The sequence below is a fragment of the Haliotis rubra genome, unplaced genomic scaffold (genome assembly GCF_003918875.1).
Source record: "Haliotis rubra isolate DU_JTF1 unplaced genomic scaffold, ASM391887v1 Scf1243, whole genome shotgun sequence".
NCBI classification, from domain to species: Eukaryota; Metazoa; Mollusca; class Gastropoda; order Lepetellida; family Haliotidae; genus Haliotis; species Haliotis rubra.
Window position 1 is genome coordinate 25,772 of NW_025765163.1, and position 20,767 is coordinate 46,538.

Sequence of the window (20,767 nt, forward strand, 5' to 3'; positions counted from 1 at the left end):
AAAGTTTACAAATGTGGTTTTTCTTAGAACTGCACAATCCTATTCAGCATTCAGATCATACCTGAAAACCTATTTGTTCCAAAAAGCCTACCCTACTTGTTGAAATGTTTCAAATGAACTTATCTGAACCCTATGCTGTATGACTGTAGATATTGGGCGCCTTTCCTTTCCAAGGACTTTTTTTCCGAGAACCTTTTAATCCTATAATCCTTCAAGCATGCATTATGCATGGAGCAATGCGCATGACAAATGGACTATTATTATTATTAATATTTTACAAAGTAGTTTTAGGATCAGTGAAGATTTAAACAAGCGATATGTCTTGAACGTATTTCTGTTACTTTGCCCACTATCACCCCAAAGTTATATATATCTATCTATCTATCTATCTATCTATCTATCTATCTATCTATATATTCAGTTATATCATATGAAAATTAACCTCTGCCGGTTTTGTTATGCTGAGTAATCAAAGTGCTAGAGTCTGTGATTGATAGACATGAGATGCGCTTATACGAAGAGAATGATAACCAGTCCCCTGGGGTGCTTGGGGCTGGATGAAGCCCTGCTGGGCAACTGGCAGAATCTCTGAGGTGCTCACTGACTGTCCGGGAAGCGACCCATATCGGCTGAAATGGGAGAGAGAGTGAATGAAATATTCAATCTACAGGGGGTTGTACATGGTCCAAGGGATGAGTATGGGCCTCTGCATCAGCCCACTACAGCCAAGAGGGTGCAGGAAGGTGTCACCACCTCATTCTACACTTAAGATTCATTCTACACTTCAGGTCAGCTATAGCTGTTTAAATAAGACAGAGCAAAAGGACGATGCATTTAATTTCCTACCAGTCCCCTGGGGTGCTTGGGGCTGGATGAAGCCCTGCTGGGCAGGTGGCAGAACCTCTGAGGTGCTCACTGACTGGCCGCCTTACGCTCCCAGGAAGCGACCCATATTGGCTGAAATGGGAGAGAGAGTGAATGAAATTTTCAGTCTACAGGGGGTTGTACATGGTCCAAGGGATGAGTATGGGCCTCTGCATCAGCCCACTACAGCCAAGAGGGTGCAGGAAGGTGTCACCACCTCATTCTACACTTAAGATTCATTCTACACTTCAGGTCAGCTATAGCTGTTTAAATAAGACAGAGCAAAAGGACGATGCATTTCATTTCCTACCAGTCCCCTGGGGTGCTTGGGGCTGGATGAAGCCCTGCTGGGCAGGTGGCAGAACCTCTGAGGTGCTCACTGACTGGCCGCCTTACGCTCCCAGGAAGCGACCCATATTGGCTGAAATGGGAGAGAGAGTGAATGAAATTTTCAGTCTACAGGGGGTTGTACATGGTCCAAGGGATGAGGGGTCAAAGGGATATTGAAAATATCATGAACATGATTTTAGAAAAACTACCAAATTAATTACTTTGGAGTTATTTCAGTTATAAACATATGAAAGGGATTTTCAACTGCCAATCAGTAAACTTAAAGCTTCAAGACAAGTACAAACACACCCTTACAGTATGCGATCGGTGGAGAGGACATGCCTTACCCAGACATATAAAGCTGGCCGAGTGTTGGCATTGGGATTTTTAATTTTTATCATAATCCTTATTTTATCCTTAATATGTTTATCTGCGGGTTCATACCAAAAACTAGTAAGGATTCCCCTGGGTACTTCAGATATACGACCCAAATTCCAGAAATATTTGTTGCCATTAAGGGTTATACCCTGGGGATATCAATCTCAAATATTTTTTTCAAAGTTTGTAGTGCCCTGAGAGCCAGAGGGTAGCATTACTTTGGCCTGGGTAAACTTTCCTACACTAGGTGCACTATTAGAATTGACCCACTTTTTACGTACGGTGAACTTAATTACATTTGGCAGTATGTATGTAAATATGTATTGCATACGTATTTAGTTGGTTGCCAAAAGATGTTACTCTGTTTGGTGGGATTGCTATGAAAAGTTACGATTGAGCAAAGACATGTCAATATCTTGATAGCAGCGCTACCAAACTGTACTACAGTACCTCTCCGAAGTTGCAGCTCCCTTCGCTTGTTCTGCGGAAGATACTAGGCCGTGTATTTGACGTAGCACATAAAGCTACGCCCACTGATGAATATTCAATGACATGATTATTTTACACTTAAGCCCATTCTACATTTAAGGTCACAACAGACGTATCGGTTTAGTTGCAACAAAATGCTGACCTCTTTCGACAATACTCGAGGCCATCATTGATTTCCAGTGGTCCATTCGTGCTATTTTCACTTATTTTTTGCTTTTTCATGCCCTAGGGAATCTTTCTATATGATTTGCGTTAACTCAGTGATCGAAGAAAGCATTTTGTTAGAAGCAAACGACTGACATTTATGTAAGCATATTCAGGTTAGGTCGGCCTGTTTGGTCAAGTTTACCGACAAGAAGAACAGCTTTAGATATAAACGTTTGAACTGTAGCCCACATTTCAACGACGGAATCTATACATGAATACAGGTAATGTTTATTTACAGTTTTTTTCATGGCTTCCCACGTCAAGGTATTGACAACGGCTATCTCTCTAGTACTGAAACTACCATATTAACTGTTTTATGTTTTAATAAGGTATATACACGTTGCCTTCATGAATAATACTCGGTACTTCCGCTTGCTGTCATAGTCTTTGGTGTAAATGTATCTCCGTCATTTAGCTACGCTATCAGCAACATGCTTGTGTCACTGAGTACATGTTGTTGTACACAACAGTCAGTCATGTGTGAGATCTATAAAGATCGGGTTAGAATTGGTCTTCAGTAACCCATCCTTGACAACGGACTCGGGTGGTCAGACTTGCTGACTTGGTTGACACATGTCATCGTATCCCAATTGCGAAGATCGATGCTCATGCTGTTTATCACTGCATCTGGTTCATACTCGATTATTTACAGACCATAACCAACATTTACACACACCTAATCATTATAATAATACTGCAACTGGTCTGGGCTTCATACCCAGCAGCTGTCACGTCATTTCCTCACCCCGAACCGAGATTCTGGAACACCATTGTGCCACCTCTCTGGTTCAGAGCGATTGCACCCCACACCATGATGCTTGGACCACCCAACGAGTCTCTTTCAACAATACACTCATTGGAAAACAGGTCCCCGCGCCTTTACCATACTCTCACTCTGCCATCGACAGTAGAACCACAATATCGGCTTTCATGAGAAAACCTCCACAGTTCTCCATTGCCGATAACACCAATTTCGAGGCTGAGTTGCCCACTGCAGTCGGTTTTGCCGGTGATGAGCGGTGAGGACAGGACTACGATATGGTCTGTGACAGCAGAGGTTTCTTTCGCGCAAACGTCGACGCACTGTATCGGCACTGACGAGTCTGTTGCGGTTGTTTCTGTCGCTCTAGGGAAGCGACCATGCAGATGGTGGCGCACAATCTGTCGGTCTTGACGTTGTGATGTTACTGAAGGTCGCCCACTGCGCGGATGGTCTTGGGTGCTGTTAGTGACCTGATACCACTCCTGGAGTCGGTAGATTGTCCTAACATGAACATTAAAATGATTGTCTATTCTCCGTGCACTCTGGACAATTTGCAATCGTCCCAATACTTGGTTCCTCTGATCTCTCGTAACTCGAGGCATGGTGATTGTGTCAAAATAAAAAATCAGGCGAGTTTGGGACTCGCTTTCATTGGTAGGGTTGTCACGACATGCACGTGCATTTTCATTAGTCAGGAATGAATAATATTTTAACATCACTGCCTTTTTCGGTGCGTTTGGTCGATATGCTTTTTCATCAGAAAACACACTGATGTAGGTAATAACTGTCAATTTGGATTGGAAAACATGTTAACAAAACGGCACTATCATAATAACAACAACACCTTGTAAGAACAAAATTTTGCATTCGGTTTTGAAAGGCGACGTTTCTTTTGTGGTTCAGTATATGTACCAAACCAAAATGATATGTGAATGGAAGGGGCGTTCAAGGTTGTACTGTCCATGTCACGAAACAAGCAGACATATCCTTGTTGTATGAACAAGGCACGGGGAGATGCACTGAATGTAAAATAGGAAGGACATTTTGGTTATCTGTAAACGTAATCTGTCCAAAGTGTTGTGCCCGTAAAGAACCGGGTTAGAATTGATCTCCAGTGACACATGCTTGTCGTAAGAGACGACTAATGGGATCTGGTGGTCAGGCTCGCTGGCTTGGTTGATGTCATCGGTTCCCAACTGCGCAGATCGATGCTCATGCTGTTGATCACTGGATTGTCTGGTCCAGCCTGGATTATTAACAGACCGCCGCCATATAGCTGGAATATTGCTGAATGCGGCGTAAATCTAAACGCACTCACTCCAAAGTGTACATGCACTAATAACAACAACAACTGGAGTGTAAGTAGAACAGTTCATATCATGTAACAAGAATGCGCGTGGGTAGATAATCAGTCAAGATAACACGATGACTGTTGTATAAGTGATTGTGTTTATGTGGGTCATGTCTTGCTCTGTTCATGGACAAGTTGTCAAACTCCACCATGCCCATAGGTGTTATTTGTGTTGGTGTTATTTCCACCGTTTATGTTTTCTTGGTAATTGTAACTTATTGTCTACTTCGATCTCATTTATACATGTTTAACTTTATTTAGGGCAACATTTTCTATTTCTGTGTTTCTCATTGCCTTAAAATCTGGTTCAATCTAGTTTGCTGTTCTCTGCTGCTTTTGCTTGCAGTGTAGTCTGTGATATGGATTCAAAATATGCAAATTTGACAATAAATGATAAATACCACAGAAATCAGAAAAGCTTAAGATGAGTTTTTTAATGGGTCTTTTCTCTTATACAGATGCGGATTTCCCACAGGCACTACTAAACGGGCAAATAAATCAGAATTAAAGTTACTGATGTTTTTGTCTTCTTCTAAGAAAAGACAATCAATTTCAGTTAAAAACATGCTCTGCATATGCTTATGCACTTCGTTGGTGTGTTGAATTCCAAAGCCCCCAGTAGGGAGTCAAAGACAATGGATTCTGAAGACCTCGCACAAGTAGTAATTTATAGTGCAACTATCACATGCAGTATACAGTTTGTCTCGTGCAGTGGGCGATCGGCGAACTCTGCGCTGGGTTGTAACACGCATATCCTTAGTTTTTGCATTCAGCAACAAATAACTCTCAGTAGGCTTAGGTGTACTTAAACGTCATGTAGGGGCGGAGCTTATCTGATATCAGCTAGTGTTACACAACGACTGCAGATATATGTCAATATTTTGCCCTCACTGCACGTGGGGGCTGGTTGGGTAATCTGGAGGTTTCACTACTGACTGACTACTGGCATTATCTGTAGAATATTGAAGGTAATATGTGTAGATCTAATATGACGTACATTTCTGTTAACTTTTAATATGTGTTGTGCTTGCATGTATTTGCACAATGTTTACTGTTGATGTTGTTATTGTTTAATGTAAGACTACAATATTTAATGATGATGTTTTCTTGTTTCAGTTGGGGGTGGAATAAGCCTGGGTGCCGTTGTTCAAAGCAATCTTAGCGCTAAGGTGACCGTAACTCCCATACCTTAACATAGACTTCTCTTAAGACCCAGGTTTGATTCCCACATGGTCGCACTGTGTAGAGCTCATTTCTGGGGTACCTCGCCGTGATATACCTGGAGAGTTGCTGAAATTGGCGTGAAAGCATACCCACGTACTTATAGTTGAGGTACTAGTCTCAACCCCGGAGATATAGTCACCGGAGGAAGACATCGCCAGCAGCTTGAGGAACGCGCAGTATCTGTGAGTTGAGAGAATAGAACTGTTTCTCGTGGACAGTAAAATTCCACACGATTTGTTCTTGTTTCTTACATATCGTTAGAGTAAGGTTATAAATAAAGCAGCATGGATCTCTGCCCACCTATGTACACTCGCGTAACCTTGATTTGTGGATATAAGTGAAGTGCGGCGAAATTCATATTTTAAATGCATGATTTAATTTTGTATACGCACTGCTTATTTTACTCACTGAAAATACCTAATATTCCACTCGTGAATGAAACCTTTGCTTACCGAAGCCATTTCCAATCATCACCCATTCGTGTGCCAACAAAATGTGACGTCACCTTGTTTCGTGGATTACGTAGTTGGTTACTTTATACCAAAATGTACGACATCCCACTGCAGTAAGTATTGACACCAAGGAAAGCAGACAAGGTAAGAAGGTTGGAGCTAACGGTATCGCTTGACATTTCGAAAAAAAAGAATTTGGTAATCGTGGCATTAGTGATCTGGGACTATTCATCTCAGTGCTGGACATTTAGAGTACTTGCGTGTAATGCAGAGATTCATGGCATTGTATGTACATCAAAAGTACCGCTTCGTGACGTCAGTCGAGACTTAATTTATGAGCTAGCATGATAATTACCGCGATCCACGAATTTAGGTTACAGTTCTGTATTTAATTACAGATCCTATGATAACGTCATGTCCTTTGTTTTATGCAGAACCAACTCAAACAAGATCTGTGAAAACCGGAATACCTGCATATTGCAAGATGTGTAAGGTACATGTCTGTGTGGTGTTGTCAAATAGAGATAACGGCCAACAACTGCTACCCGTACTGCGCTTACTAGTTCACACTTCGAGTTGTGCTGATCTGTCAACGAGACAGTTGTTAGGGACGCGGTATATTGACTGTGTCACCCAGTGTAATTTGTTAGATCAGTTTGAGTGATAAATATTACTCATTGTTATTGTTTAACAATGTCAAGGTAACTATTTCATTGGCTTGTTTATTTGCCTTGACCACCGACGTGGTATTGTTTGAAATATAAGCTGAGTCTTATTTCTCTTGTCATAGTATTATGCATCCCCTGAATCAACGAAAACACTGATTCAAGCACTAAAAGTCAGATTCATCTGATTCATCACACATTTATCATTTCAGAGTACACTCCTCACTGTGTTGGTGATTCAGCTTGTCTGCTGTAAGTGTAGCTTCGCTTTGACCGGAATGTTGATCCAAAAGCTACTTGGAGGAACATTGTTTACATACTGGAATTAAATTGATCCAGTAAAGATTGTGTGTTCTCGAGTTTTACAAACAAATAATGTGCCGGCTGATTGTGCTGGATGTCCGGAAAACATACTCCTTCGTCTCCGTTCGTATCTCTAACCAAATACCCAGTCGTAGGTCCTTAAGTCGATTCTCAAAGATTAGAGTTGTTTAGCAACTGAATTGAGTCTGTGCGGTTTAAATGTCTAATATACATTTAGTTGAAGATGTTCTTTCATCTGATACTTCCAGGTGGAACCAGTGTGAAGGTCTGCGATGAATCAAGATGTACTTTGTGTAAAAGTGGCACATGCGAGGAGTGTTTGTATGGGTACTGGGGGGTCCCAGTGTGAACACGCCTGTATCAGCTGCTGGTTGGGGGGCTGCCATAAACAGACAGGGCGGTGTCATCAGTGTGTTCCTGGACGATACACCGAGGGTTGTGACACCCTCTGCCCCAGTACCTGCCGTCTTAGCTACGACAACGTGAGGTACTGTCAACGGACCAGCGGCAAGTGTCTGGAAGGATGTGCTGAAGGGTGGTGGGGGACCACGTGTAACGAAACGTGTGGTCAAGGATGTAAGGAGAAGGCTTGTTACCAGGAGGACGGTGTCTGCATATCTGATTGTATGGAAGGGTGGCATGGACGAAAATGTGATAAACATAACTGTCTGAACAGACACGTGTCTGGCCGGTGCATTGACGGCTGCAAGGATGGTTGGACAGGTGAAGTCTGCAGCGAAAGATGTGGCGCGGACTGCATGAAATGCCATCAATACTCAGCATCGTGCCTCATGTGCAAAGCAGGACTTTACGGCCCCGACTGTCAGTCTGAGTGTTCAGTGAACTGCGTGAATATTACATGTAACATGGCAGGACAGTGTGAAAATGGTTGCATGAGAGGATTCCACGGCAAGAAATGCGAGATGACATGTCCGTACAGATGTCTTGACTGTGACCAGACTTCGGGCAACTGCAGAATGTGCGAGAAGGGATGGACGGGCCTCCAGTGTCTCGATCAGCTGGTCTCTTATGCTAACAACCAACCAAATACACCAGGTCGGCAAGCTGTTTCTAGCACGTCGTATAAAACTATTCCATTTCGATTTTCTTATGATTTTAAAATCTAACCCAATGAAGCATGTGCGATAAAGATAGTTGTGGAGGGGAAATGGCATCTCACAAATCCTACTACAGTTCTTGGGGACCGAAAAGCTTTTTATTTACATTTCAAAATGAAACATTAGTTTCAATAACCTATTTATATGGCACGACAATAAATTTTCTGGTTTCATTTGTTTTTGCAGATTTAACGAGTGGCTGCAACCAAATGGCTGAGGTTAAATTAACAACATTTGCAATGATGATGTTAGCAGTTCTCATCACATGAGCAACGTACTTGAACGTTAAAAGTTACCAGTGTATTAGCATTTTAAGCGATGTTATAAATTACATGGTACAAAATACATATCATGGGTTTTATTTCTTAACAATAACCATGCAAATTGATGTAATTTTCCTTGCCAGTGGCACAAATTTAACCTATATCCCCTTTTTAGATATCCATGAGAAAGCGACCATGAGTTCGACTACAATCGCCATTGATTTGCACAAAATGATACCTGGCTGAGATTATCGTGACAAAATGCTTGACAAAATGACGTTCAAGAAAGGGCATATTTAACGTGAATAATTTGTATTACATTTGAAGAATGCCTTTATTATGTTCAACTGTGTGATTCAAATCCACCCATTGGCAACTCGAAGAACGCCTCGCGTCAGAAAATGAAATTTCCGTACGACCCAAAATTGAGAGAATTGTAGTATGATCATGCCTACATTTTACTGCTAAGTAAAATGCTAAAAAAGAACAATGTTAGACGTTAATTAACAGTGTATATAGTCGTTGTAAAGCAAATGCCACTAAGTAATCCCCGATTGTTTTATATTGTGCTCTTGTTTTAGTGATTGTACAGTTACCTCCCGATTGCACGTCTTGAATATTGATACAGTAAAGTCATGACATTGTTTGTTCTGATTCGTTACTCGCTATATACTGTTACATTTGTCACATCCTGCCTTGTTTTGTTGACTCTTTGAATTTTGCTGGATGCTATTGTGCTTTGGTTCAATTTTCTTTTGAAGAATGTGCGGTTACCTAATTAATGTCACCTCACAAATGTATCCCTTCGATAGGAATCTTTTTAGATCGCATCATATGTATCCATTTTGACTTTTTGTCTATTACTGAAACATGTTGTGGTTGTGAATCTGGATTATAAGGAGTTACTGGCAGCATTGTTTTGGGCAATTAAGGTATCAAAATCGATGAACAAAGAATCCGCTACGCGTAAATCCATAAACTTGTATCATGTTGTTGTGACTAGGACAACGAAACTACGTCGTTGGATCATTTGAAAAGGGGCAATTGAAGTCGGTTGTAGCCGTGCGTGGTATCAGTGTACTTCGCTTTAAAGGTTATCTGCTGTATCTTTGTAAACACTTTACACGATTACGGTACATGGTGTCCTTTGTCGATACATTTCACTGAGATAAACATTGCGCATGAAACACATAGGGCGTTTAGTCACCTACTGTGGGAAGGTCCACACTTAGCTGAGTTACAGGTGCCCGGATAATGTGATAGATGCACCGCCCAGCTCGATAGGTAAACAAATAACAGGTGTACTGGTGTCATATAGCTGATTTGCGATCTGTGAACACTCTTTGCGTTCCAATGTACCTTTCATTACGAAATGTAATTCATGCATAATATTTCTGCCGTTTACTCAACGAAATTGAAAATTTGACACTTGAATTGAAGCCCACAAGGGAAGTTGTGTGTGCATTATTATGAAAAGAGATGTGTATCATACTGCTAACACCCAGGTAACAATACAGATGATGAAAAGTGGATTGCGGCATCGTTTATTGAAAACATAATGCTCAACGTTCCAACGCGAACTTCACACTGTTGGTAGAGAATAACAAGTGTGACTATAGATACGCTACTTTTTACTTATTGACATACATTAACACACCATAAGACATACATACATACATACATACATACATACATACATACATACATACATACATACATACATACATACATACATACATACATACATACATACATACATACATACATACATACATACATACATACATACATACATACATACATACGAAGAATGCATTTTGTTAGAAGCAAACGACTATGTAAGCATTTTCAAGTTAGGTCTGCCTTTGTTTGGTCAAGTTTACCGACAAGAAGAACAGCTTTAGATACAAACGTTTGAACTTTAGCCCACATTTCAACGACGGAATCCCCAATCTATTCATGAATACAGGAAATGTTTATGTACAGTTCTTTCATGGCTTCCCTAGTCGTCAAAGTATTAACAACGGGTACCTCTCTAGTACTGAAACTACCGTTTTAACTGTTTTATGTTTTAATAAGGTATATACACGTTGCCTTCATGAATAATACTCGGTACTATCGCTTGCTGTCATAGTCTTTGGTGTAAATGTATCTCCGCCGTTTACCTACACTATCAGCAAGATGCATGTGTCACTGAGTACATATGGTTGTACACAACAGTCATGTGTGATGTGTGAAGATCGGTTAGAATTGGTCTTCATAATCCATGCTTGTCTTAAGACAACAGAATCTGGTGGTCAGACTCGCGGACTTCGTTGACACATGTCATCGTATCCGAATTCCGAAGATCGATTATCACTGGATTGTCTGGTCCAGACTCGATTATTCACAGACTGCCGCCATATATTGCCGAGTGCGGCGTTAAACAACACACCAAACAACTTTTACACAAACCTAATCCAGCTTCTGATCCAGGTTATGTGGCAATCATATCGGCTATTTGTGTTAGTCAGTATAATAATACTTCATCTCATCTGGGCTTCCTACCATAACTGAAATCACTAGTATTATAAATGCTGGATTCTAGTCTCAGTTCCCCAGGGGAGTATCAACCCATACTGCCTGTGCTACAAGCTTTACCATATATAGTCATAGCATGCTTCAATGTCATTCCATTATGCTTAATTCTTTAAATTTTCAAAACTTTTAACAAGTTTTCGAATGTTAAGACAAAGAAGGGAGCGGGATTACAGTAATGAAAATCAGTTCGTTGTAAGACGCAGTTCTATCTATACTTACTATGGAAGTGGATACTAATGATGTTTGTTGAAAGTGTTGATTTTCTGTGAACCCACCAGTGTGTGCTTGCATAAATTCCAGCAGATAATAGCAAAAATTAAAAATATATTCAAATGCTGTGAAAATGTCATCATTTATTCTTCCAGATTTATTTAGTTCCTATATTGGCAGTACACGCAGTTATTAGTCTACCATTTGTGTCAACGGTATTCCTTAATAAATAAAAAATAAAATGAGAACCATTGGTGGTAATATATAACAAATCAATGCAAACAATGTGAATGGAACGGGGTGTTCAACGTTGTCACGAAACATGCACCATTGACTCCTTGTTGTATGAACAAGGCACGGGGACATGCACTGAATGTAAAATAAGAAAGGCTGGAGTTTCTTTTACTGTCCCATCAAACATACCTATCATCCCAGCAACATCAGAGAAACGCAAAGTCCCTTCCCAAATATTTTCCTTTACATATATGAGCGTGTACACTTCAGTACAAATGTTTCAACAGCCAGCAACAATTATTTATTAACATGTTTTAAAAAAATATTGTCATTCAGCAATATTATAATAATAAATAATAATCAGTAATATGTTTTTGAAAATTTTCATTCAGTAATATATTTTATGTTACTCAAGACATTCGTATCAAATTCTGAGGGAAAAGAACTGAAGACGTGAATGTTGTAATATGACAGCATACGGCATTTGTTAACGGTATTTATATATCTAAAATATAAATGCATCTTTTCATGGAATACTGAAGCTTACAAAATACGAAATTCAATAATATAATCATGACCATAGATGCCAAATGATGGTTATACACTGGTTTGTGTATCTGTAAACGTGCGGATCCAAAGAGACTGTCCACCTCCTTGTCAGTGGATGCCCTTCTTTGGCACAAACAGCATATGTTAAACGGCATGATGGTATGGCTCGTTGCTTTTACTACCGTCTTCGCCATGCCTGTTGCTTTGACTCCGAAGTCCATACATGGTACGACCCTGAACATGTCCAGGGCGTCATGGAAAAAGATGCTTTCAAACGTCTGTGGAGTAGGCCCACATACAGCCAAAGAAGAATTCCAGCCAACAAACCTGATCTTGTCCTTCTGTTGGGAGGTCAACACTTAGCTGAGTTACAGGTGTCCGGATCATGTGATAGATGCACCCCCAGCTTGACAGGTGTACAAATAACAGGTGTACTGGTGTCATATAGCTGATTTGCGATCTGTGAACACGCTTTGCGTTCCAATGTACCTTTCATTATGACATGTAATTCATGCATAATTATTCTACTGTTTAATGTTTAATTTGACACTTGAATTGAAGCCCACAGGGGCACTTGTGCACGTGTGTGCATTATTATGAAAAGACATGTGTATCATACTGCTACCATCCAGGTAACAATACAGATGATGAAAAGTGGATTGAAAACATTATGCTTAACTTCACACTGTTGGTAGAGAATAGCAAGTGTGACCATATATACGTTACTTATTATTTATTCTCACACACACACACACACACACACACACACACACACACACACACACACACACACACACACATCATAATGGTAACCTCCCAAAACCCCTACATCACATAGCCCCTACAACTTATAACAACAATGTTCATGGTCCAGTGCACTGCTAATCTCCTGCCTGTTACCTATTTCATACCATGGGCCAGTCCAAACACTTAGGAATTGAGATAATGCGAGCAATAACCAAACTAAGAGTTTGAGAGAATGGTTTTAATGGATGATAATAAAGATATTTCAACAAACATTCAATAATATTGGACTTGAGGTTTAATTAACTCCATTAAATATCAAAATGTCATGCAAAATGCAAGAACCATTTTGTGTGTTTGAGAATCAAGCTTAGATATTAACGTGCATAGAAAAGCAATTTGAAACTACAGTCGCTTGTTTAAAATGACACCACCCACCCCCCCTCATGTTTACTGAAAGAGCTTGTTTTGGAGACACTACCCACCCCTTTCAGATGACGTAATGATAAGGATATATCTTATTCTCATGTTTTCACTTATTCATACAACCCGTGAATATCCGGTTGACTCATGTCATCGTATCCCAATTGCGTAGATCAATGCTCATGCTGTTTATTACTTGATTGTCTGGTCCAGACTCGATTATTTACAGACCGCCGCCATATAGCTGGAATACTGCTGAGTGCGGCGTTATATACTGAACCACAAAATAAATGTCGCACTGATAGGGGTTTCTTAAAGCACACACTTTAATTCACTCTAATTTAACAATCAAATAGGAGGACTGAGTGCAGGCTATTGTAGGGTTTGGATGCCATGTTGTCTTAGGAAGTCCAATGCTGCTCTGGCAGTGTGGGCACGACCGTTGTCTTGCTGGAAGATATGATTTCTGTTATATCCAAAATGTGGTACAACGTGGGGTCTTATGATTTAACCAATATAGCGAGCAGCTGTCATGTCATTTCCTCATCCTGGACCAAGATTCTGGAACACCACGGTATCAACTAACTGTTCAGACCGATTGCACCCCACACTATGATGCTTGGACCACCCCACGAGTCTCTTTCAACAATACACTCATTGGAAAACATTTCACCACGCCCTCGCCATACTCTCACTCTGCCATCGACTGTCGAAACACAATATCGGCTTTCATGAGATAACAGCACAGTTCTCCATTGTCGATAACCTCAATTTTGATGCTGAGCTGCCTATTGTGGTCGAGTTTGGCGGTGAAGAGCGGTGAGGACAGGACTACGCTTTGATCTGTGACAGCAGAGGTTTCGTCCGCGCAAACGTCGACGCACTGTATCGGCACTGATGGGTCTGTTTTGAGTCAGAAATGGTCTGGCGTGCTGTTTCCGTTGCTCTGGGGAAGCGATCCTGCAGATGGTTGCGCACAGCCTGTCATTCTTGACGTTGTGATGTTACTGAAGGTCGCCCACTGCGTTGACCGTCTTGAATGCTGTTAGTGACCTGATACCACTCCTGCTGTCCTAACATGAACATTAAAATGATTGGCTACCCTCCGTGCACTCGACAACTTGAAATCGTCACAAGACTTGGTTCCTCTGATCTCTCGTGGCATGGTGATTGTGTCAAAACAAAAATTATTTCAAACGACTTTGCGACTCGCTTTCATTGGTAGGGTTATCACGACGTGCACGTGCATGCACGAATGTCATACGGAACCTTTTACCATCTCTGCCTTTTTCGGTGCGTTTGGTCGATATGCTTTTTCATCAGAAAACACACCGACGTTGGTAATAACTGTCAAATTGGATTGAAAAAACATGTTAACAAAACAGTACAATCATAATAACAACAACACCTTGTAAGAACAAAATTTTGCATTCGGTTTTGAAAGGCGACGTTTCTTTTGTGGTTCAGTATATGTAACAAACCAAAATGATATGTGAATGGAAGGGGTGTTCAAGGTTGTATTGTCCTTGTCACGAAACATGCAGAAACATCCTTGTTGTATGAACAAGGCACGGGGAGATGCACTGAATGTAAAATAAGAAGGGCTTTATGTGTATCTGTCAACGTAATCTGTCCAAAATGTACCTGCAATAACAACAACAACTGGAGTGTAAGTAGAACAGTTCGTATATCATATCATGTAACAAGAATGCGCGTGGTTAGATAATCAATCAAGATAACACGATGACTGTTGTGCAAGTGATTGTGTTTATGTGGGTCACGACACCTGAGTTCATGTCTTGCTCTGTTCATGGACAAGTTGTCAAACTCCACCATGCCCATAGGTGTTATTTGTGTTGGTGTTATTTCCACCGTTTATGTTTTCTTGGTAATTGTAACTTATTGTCTACTTCGATCTCATTTATACATGTTTAACTTTATTTAGGGCAACATTTTCTATTTCTGTGTTTCTCATTGCCTTAAAATCTGGTTCAATCTAGTTTGCTGTTCTCTGCTGCTTTTGCTTGCAGTGTAGTCTGTGATATGGATTCAAAATATACAATAAATGATTTTTCTGTATGTGTTCAATTCCCGAATACCACAGATGTAAGAAAAGAATAGTTTTTTAATGGGTCTTTTCTTATATTGATGCGGATTTTCCATAGGCACTACTAAATAGGCCAAACAAATATCAGAATTAAAGTTACTTATGTATTTGTCTTCTTCTATGAAAAGACAATCAATTTCAGTGAAAACATGCCCTGCATACGCTTATGCACTTCGTTGCTGTGTTGAATTCCCCAGTAGGGAGTCAAAGACACTGGATTCTGAAGACCTCGCACAAGTAGTAATTTATAGTGCAATCTATCACATGCAGTATACAGTGTGTCTCGTGCAGTGTGCGATCGACGAATTCTGCGCTGGGTTGTAACACGCATATCCTTAGTATTTAGTAACCCGATACATTCTGTGGTTGTTACCTGGGGACAACAGTTTCTAGAGGGTGGTAGGCGTCACACTAATTACTGGATAACACTTTTACTGCGGCTGAGAGATCCTATAAGACAGGCACCTTCCTTGCATTTCTCCTAGAGTATCCTCCCCATCTCTACTCGATAAACACCTTAAAGGGGGATGTAGCGAGGTCACGGATCAGGCGTGCTCCGATCAGTTGCTGCGCTGGTTAGGGTGCGGGTGAAACGACTAGTTTGTCTCACAGTCCCTGTACCGCATTATGTTCCCATCCGCACAGCCCTTTCTGTCATGCTTAAGCCCGAAATGAAGCAAGTCTAGATTTCTAGTTCATTTTTAAAGGAATGATCTGTTTCCATCCACGTAAGTCTAGCTTCCAGACATACTCTTGGGATTCTGCGACTGCTGCTTTAGACGGACTTATACGGTCGGATGAGCACTGCACTAGTGGAATGGGGACGAAGTACCACATGATCATATAGATAATATCTGTTTAGTGACTTTACATAAATTGGCCACAGTGGTTTTAGTACCCCAGACTATATATGTGTCTCATCTTGCTTATATACATCAGTGACTGACTTTAAAGTAATAAGTCACGCCCTGAGTCTGATCACCTCCCTTTAGCAGCTACACTTCAGCTTTTTATGACCAAAATATGAACATATGTCCTTCTGTGTCAGAGTATCCTGACAGATTAGTATATAAGTGGAGAAGGGAGAACGGAAAAGAATATGTCAATGAGATGAAATCAGATTATGTAAGTAATTGTCTTAGTAAATTCATGGATAATGTTTTCAATGATGACATTGATACAGCTGCAGGTAGTCTCATAGATATCCTACACTATAGTGGTAGGTCCATGATTGCAAGAGAAAAGAAGTTCAATAAAAACACAATCAGAATGGTTTGATTTAGAGCGTGAATATTTACAGAAGAGTAAGTATAGATTGCTTGAACATTTCAGGAAGTATCCATCTAAGAGTAATTAAGTACACTTTATATGACCAGACCAGAAAAACCTTCAAACATGTATGTAAAGTGAAACAAAGGTTGTTTAATGAAGGTGTTACAAGGACCATAAAGGAAGCATCTATGATTAACGATTACAAAGCATTCTGGAGTCTGATTAAGAAATATTAAGCTAAATCAGATAGGAAATGTCATATATCTGCAGAATCATGGCATATTTACTTTAAAGATTTGTTGAACCCAAAAGTAAGCACTGATGGGGACACGGTGTTTGATGACTTTGTAGATAAGTATGTCGTTGAACATGATTCCCATGACTGTAATACTTGCATAAAGATGATCTTTCCTTTGACATAGCCGTTGATGAGGTTAAAATAGCAATAGACAGATTGAAACCTAATAAAGCATCTGGTGATGATGGGATACCATCTGAATTTTGCCAGAAAGTCAAGGAATTTATTGCACCATATCTTGCTATATTGTTTTCTCGTATACTTTCTACAGGAAAATTTCCGGAAGCCTGGAGTTCAGCAATAATGATTCCCATTCATAAGAAGGGAAATGTTAATGAACCTAGCAATTATAGGGGCATTTCATTGCTGAATTGTATTAGCAAACTATTTACAACTATAATTAACAGCAGAATCAATGAACAGGTCGAAAGTTTTAGGAAACACCACTCGACAATTGACAATATATTCATTCTACAATCTATTATACAAAAATCTACAACGAGATTAAATTATATTACGCAATTGTCGATTTTAAAAAGGCGTTTGACATGGTAAATAGGAAAAATCTTCTCTATCTTTTTTTGAAAAATGGTATACATGGAAACATATTTAAAGTTCTCCAAACCTTGTACAACAAGATAAATCAGCAGTTGTAATTGAAGGGAGGAAACTATCCGATTATTTCAGTTGTTCCACAGGGGTTAGACAGGGGTGTGCTCTTAGTCCCTTGCTTTTTTCAATATTTATTAAGGAACTGTCTGAATCTATGAGTGATATTTTTTATCATGGAATAGTTATATCGGAAGACATGTATAATATTTTATCGTTACTCTTTGCAGATGATCTCGTTTTAGTGGCTGATACACCTCTCAAGTTGCAAAAACTACTAGATTTTCTTCATAGTTATTGTCGTAAATGGGGCATGGAGATTAATACTGACAAAACTAGAGTGATTGTTTTTCGAAACGGGGGTCGGCTATCTAGATTTGATATGTGGACATAAAATGGTACAGACATTGAAGTAGTTAATGCCTACAAGTATCTGGGTGTTATGATGACACCTCAACTTGTTTGGACAAGAACTTGTACTATTTTAGCACAACCAGGGATAATCTACAACACTCTTATAGTCTCCCTGGCACAACAAGCGAACAAAGCATTATTTCCTATAAAAAGTCTATTCGTAAATATGATATAAATATTTGTGATTCATTTAAGATATTCGATATGAAGATTGTACCAATTTTGATGTATGGGAGCGAAATATGGGGATATAGGGAAATGAATCAACTAGAATCGTTTCATCGATCATTTTGTAAATTTGTCTTGAATGTCAGCAAATCCTTCCCGAATGTTGTTATGTACGGAGAAGGTGGGAGATATCCCTTGTATGTCAACACCTATACGAATTGTATCAGATATTGGTTGAGATTGATTGCCATGCCATCATATAGATACCCGTACCAATCTTATCTTATGTTGAAACAAACGCGTCATGGAAAATATGCAAATTGGGCATCAAATGTTATGCAACTATATTCACTTATGGTTTTGGTCATGTTTGGATACAGCAGGGAGTAGGTAATATTGATTTATTTTTAAAGCTATTTCAGAAAAGATTAATTGATTGTGCCACGTACGTATACGCAAGAATGGCATGCGCAACTTACAAACAAAACCTCGTTACAGTTTTATTCTATTATTAAGTCATCATTTACTACAGAATTGTACATCTTTTATCTTAATAATGTTAAACATCGTAAAGTACTGCTTACCTTCAGAAGCTGTTACAACAGGCTAGGAATACAATGTATTAGAAAAGGTTTTTGAGATTATGAAAGCTCTGATTCTAAATGCGCTTTATGTAATGTAACGGAAGATGAAATACATATTTTATATAAATGTCCAATGTATCAAACTCTTCGTGATGATGTACCTCTTATTTTCAAGCACAATAGAAATATCAATGGGTTAATATCTTTAATGAATTCCAATGATCATAAATTTATGTTAGCAAAATATCTTTACAATGTGTTTCGTATTCGAGGAGAACTCTTTTGATACGCATGTGTATATATTCATGTATATTTAATATACTGGCCTTGAAACAATATTACAAATTGGTTGAAATTGATATCTGGTAACATTGTCAGTACTTAGTTATATTGATGAAAATCTAGAGCCTGGGAGCTGTGCCTTTAGCTGCTTGTGAAGAGCCTACAATTAAACGTTGTGGACCCGCAGACGGACATGTGTTGTCAGTTGGAGAAATATCCGCCAACAGCCGGGGGTGCGGGTGCGTGGGGTGGGGTTGTCAGTTTATTTTCTCTTACCAAACACTGCTTTTGTAAATGACTCAACATACTTAAATATGCAACTGAGCTTATTATGAATCTCGGGGACTTAGGTCCCCTAGTATAAACATCGATCAAGTTAAATTTGACATAGAACGTCAGTGCAAAAGAATACCCAGTATTGACTATCCTCAGAAAGAAAAGACTGCATATAGTGGAGAAAATGAAGGAGTAAGCAGCTGCGATGGAAGGTGTAGTAAAGGTTGGATGCACGGATCGAATGGCGACACTTGTTATGAAACACGCCCACCTTGGATATATATTACCAGTGAACAAACAACAATGAAATACGATATATATTATCAATAAGGCGGACATTCTTTACACAACAAACAGTTAACCTGGCGGATTCATGATAAGTGTTGCCTCTCAACCCATTTAAACAACACCCGTGAAGGTCCGTGTTAGAATATTGATTTTCAGTAACCCACGCTTGTCGTAAGAGGCGACTAACGGGATCGGGCGGTCAGGCTCGCTGACTTGGTTGACACATGTCATCGGTTCCCAATATCGCAGATCGATGCTCATGCTGTTGATCACTGGATTGACTGGTCCAGACTGGATTATTTACAGACCACCGCCATATAGCTGGAATATTACTGAGTGCGGCGTAAAACTAAACTCACTCAATCACCATTTAAACAACTAAACTCTGTCAAAAAAAGAAACGCAACCCCTGTATTTTAGAGATTTTGATCTGAAGTTTTAGGACGACACGGCATTTTTATTATTTAAGACAGAAGTCTGAAATTTGGCAGAATAATAACCCAGATGGGCATGTTTAAAATTGTCATTTCAAAAGTCATCTCACAGACACCAGTTTGTCACCAGGGGGGGGCGTCTTTCTCAGTATCTCGTATGAGCACCACGCGCTGCAATCACTGCACGGTATCTCCTTGGACAAGAACGGATAAGACGCCGGATTCTTTCCTGGGGAATGGCTCTCCACTCCTCCTGCAGTGCAACGGCGAGCTGTTGCAGCGTCTGTGGCGGCGGCTGACGTTGACGGACGCGTCGATCCAGAGTATCCCACAGGTGTTCAATAGGGTTGAGGTCTGGTGATTTAGAGGGTCATGGCAAGACATTGACGTTGGAATTCTGCAGAAAGTTCATTGTTGCACGTGCAGTATGAGGCCGGGCGTTGTCCCGTTGAAAAATCTGTGTCTGTTGGTCAATAATCGGGAGAAGGTGAAGCTCTAACACGTGGTTGATGTAACGTTGGGCTGTCAGGTTCCCTGGAACGATCACCAAGTCTGATTTCTGGTTGTATGAGATGGTTCCCCAAACCATGACGCTTTCTCCGCCAAATCTGTCCACCTGTCGGACGCAGATGGGCGCAAAACGTTTATGACGTCTCCTATACAAACGCTGTCTTCCGTCGTGACGTTGCAAAAGAAAACGTGATTCATCAGAAAACCAGATTCGCCTCCAGTTTTGTAAAGTCCGTATCCTTACGTTGTTGCACCACCTGAGTCGTCGGCGTCGATGTAGGGTGCGTAGTACAGGTCCAACAACTGGTCTACAGGCACGTAAACCCGCTTCTTTCAGACGGTTCCTAATCGTTTGAG

General features: G+C 40.2%; 1 long non-coding RNA gene across 2 annotated transcripts; it reads left to right on the forward strand.

The window, feature by feature from the left end:
• The first annotated feature begins 5,231 nt into the window (after positions 1-5,231).
• LOC124266280 lies at positions 5,232-16,634 on the forward strand. Of its 2 annotated transcripts, XR_006895714.1 has the most exons (7): positions 5,232-5,350; positions 5,499-5,788; positions 6,493-6,551; positions 6,936-6,975; positions 7,296-8,103; positions 8,352-9,055; positions 16,624-16,634. It is a non-coding gene; the product is annotated as an uncharacterized LOC124266280 (long non-coding RNA). The 2 variants fall into 2 exon arrangements; XR_006895713.1 differs by lacking the exon at positions 16,624-16,634 and having other exon boundaries at positions 8,352-9,075.
• Positions 16,635-20,767: the final 4,133 nt, after the last annotated feature.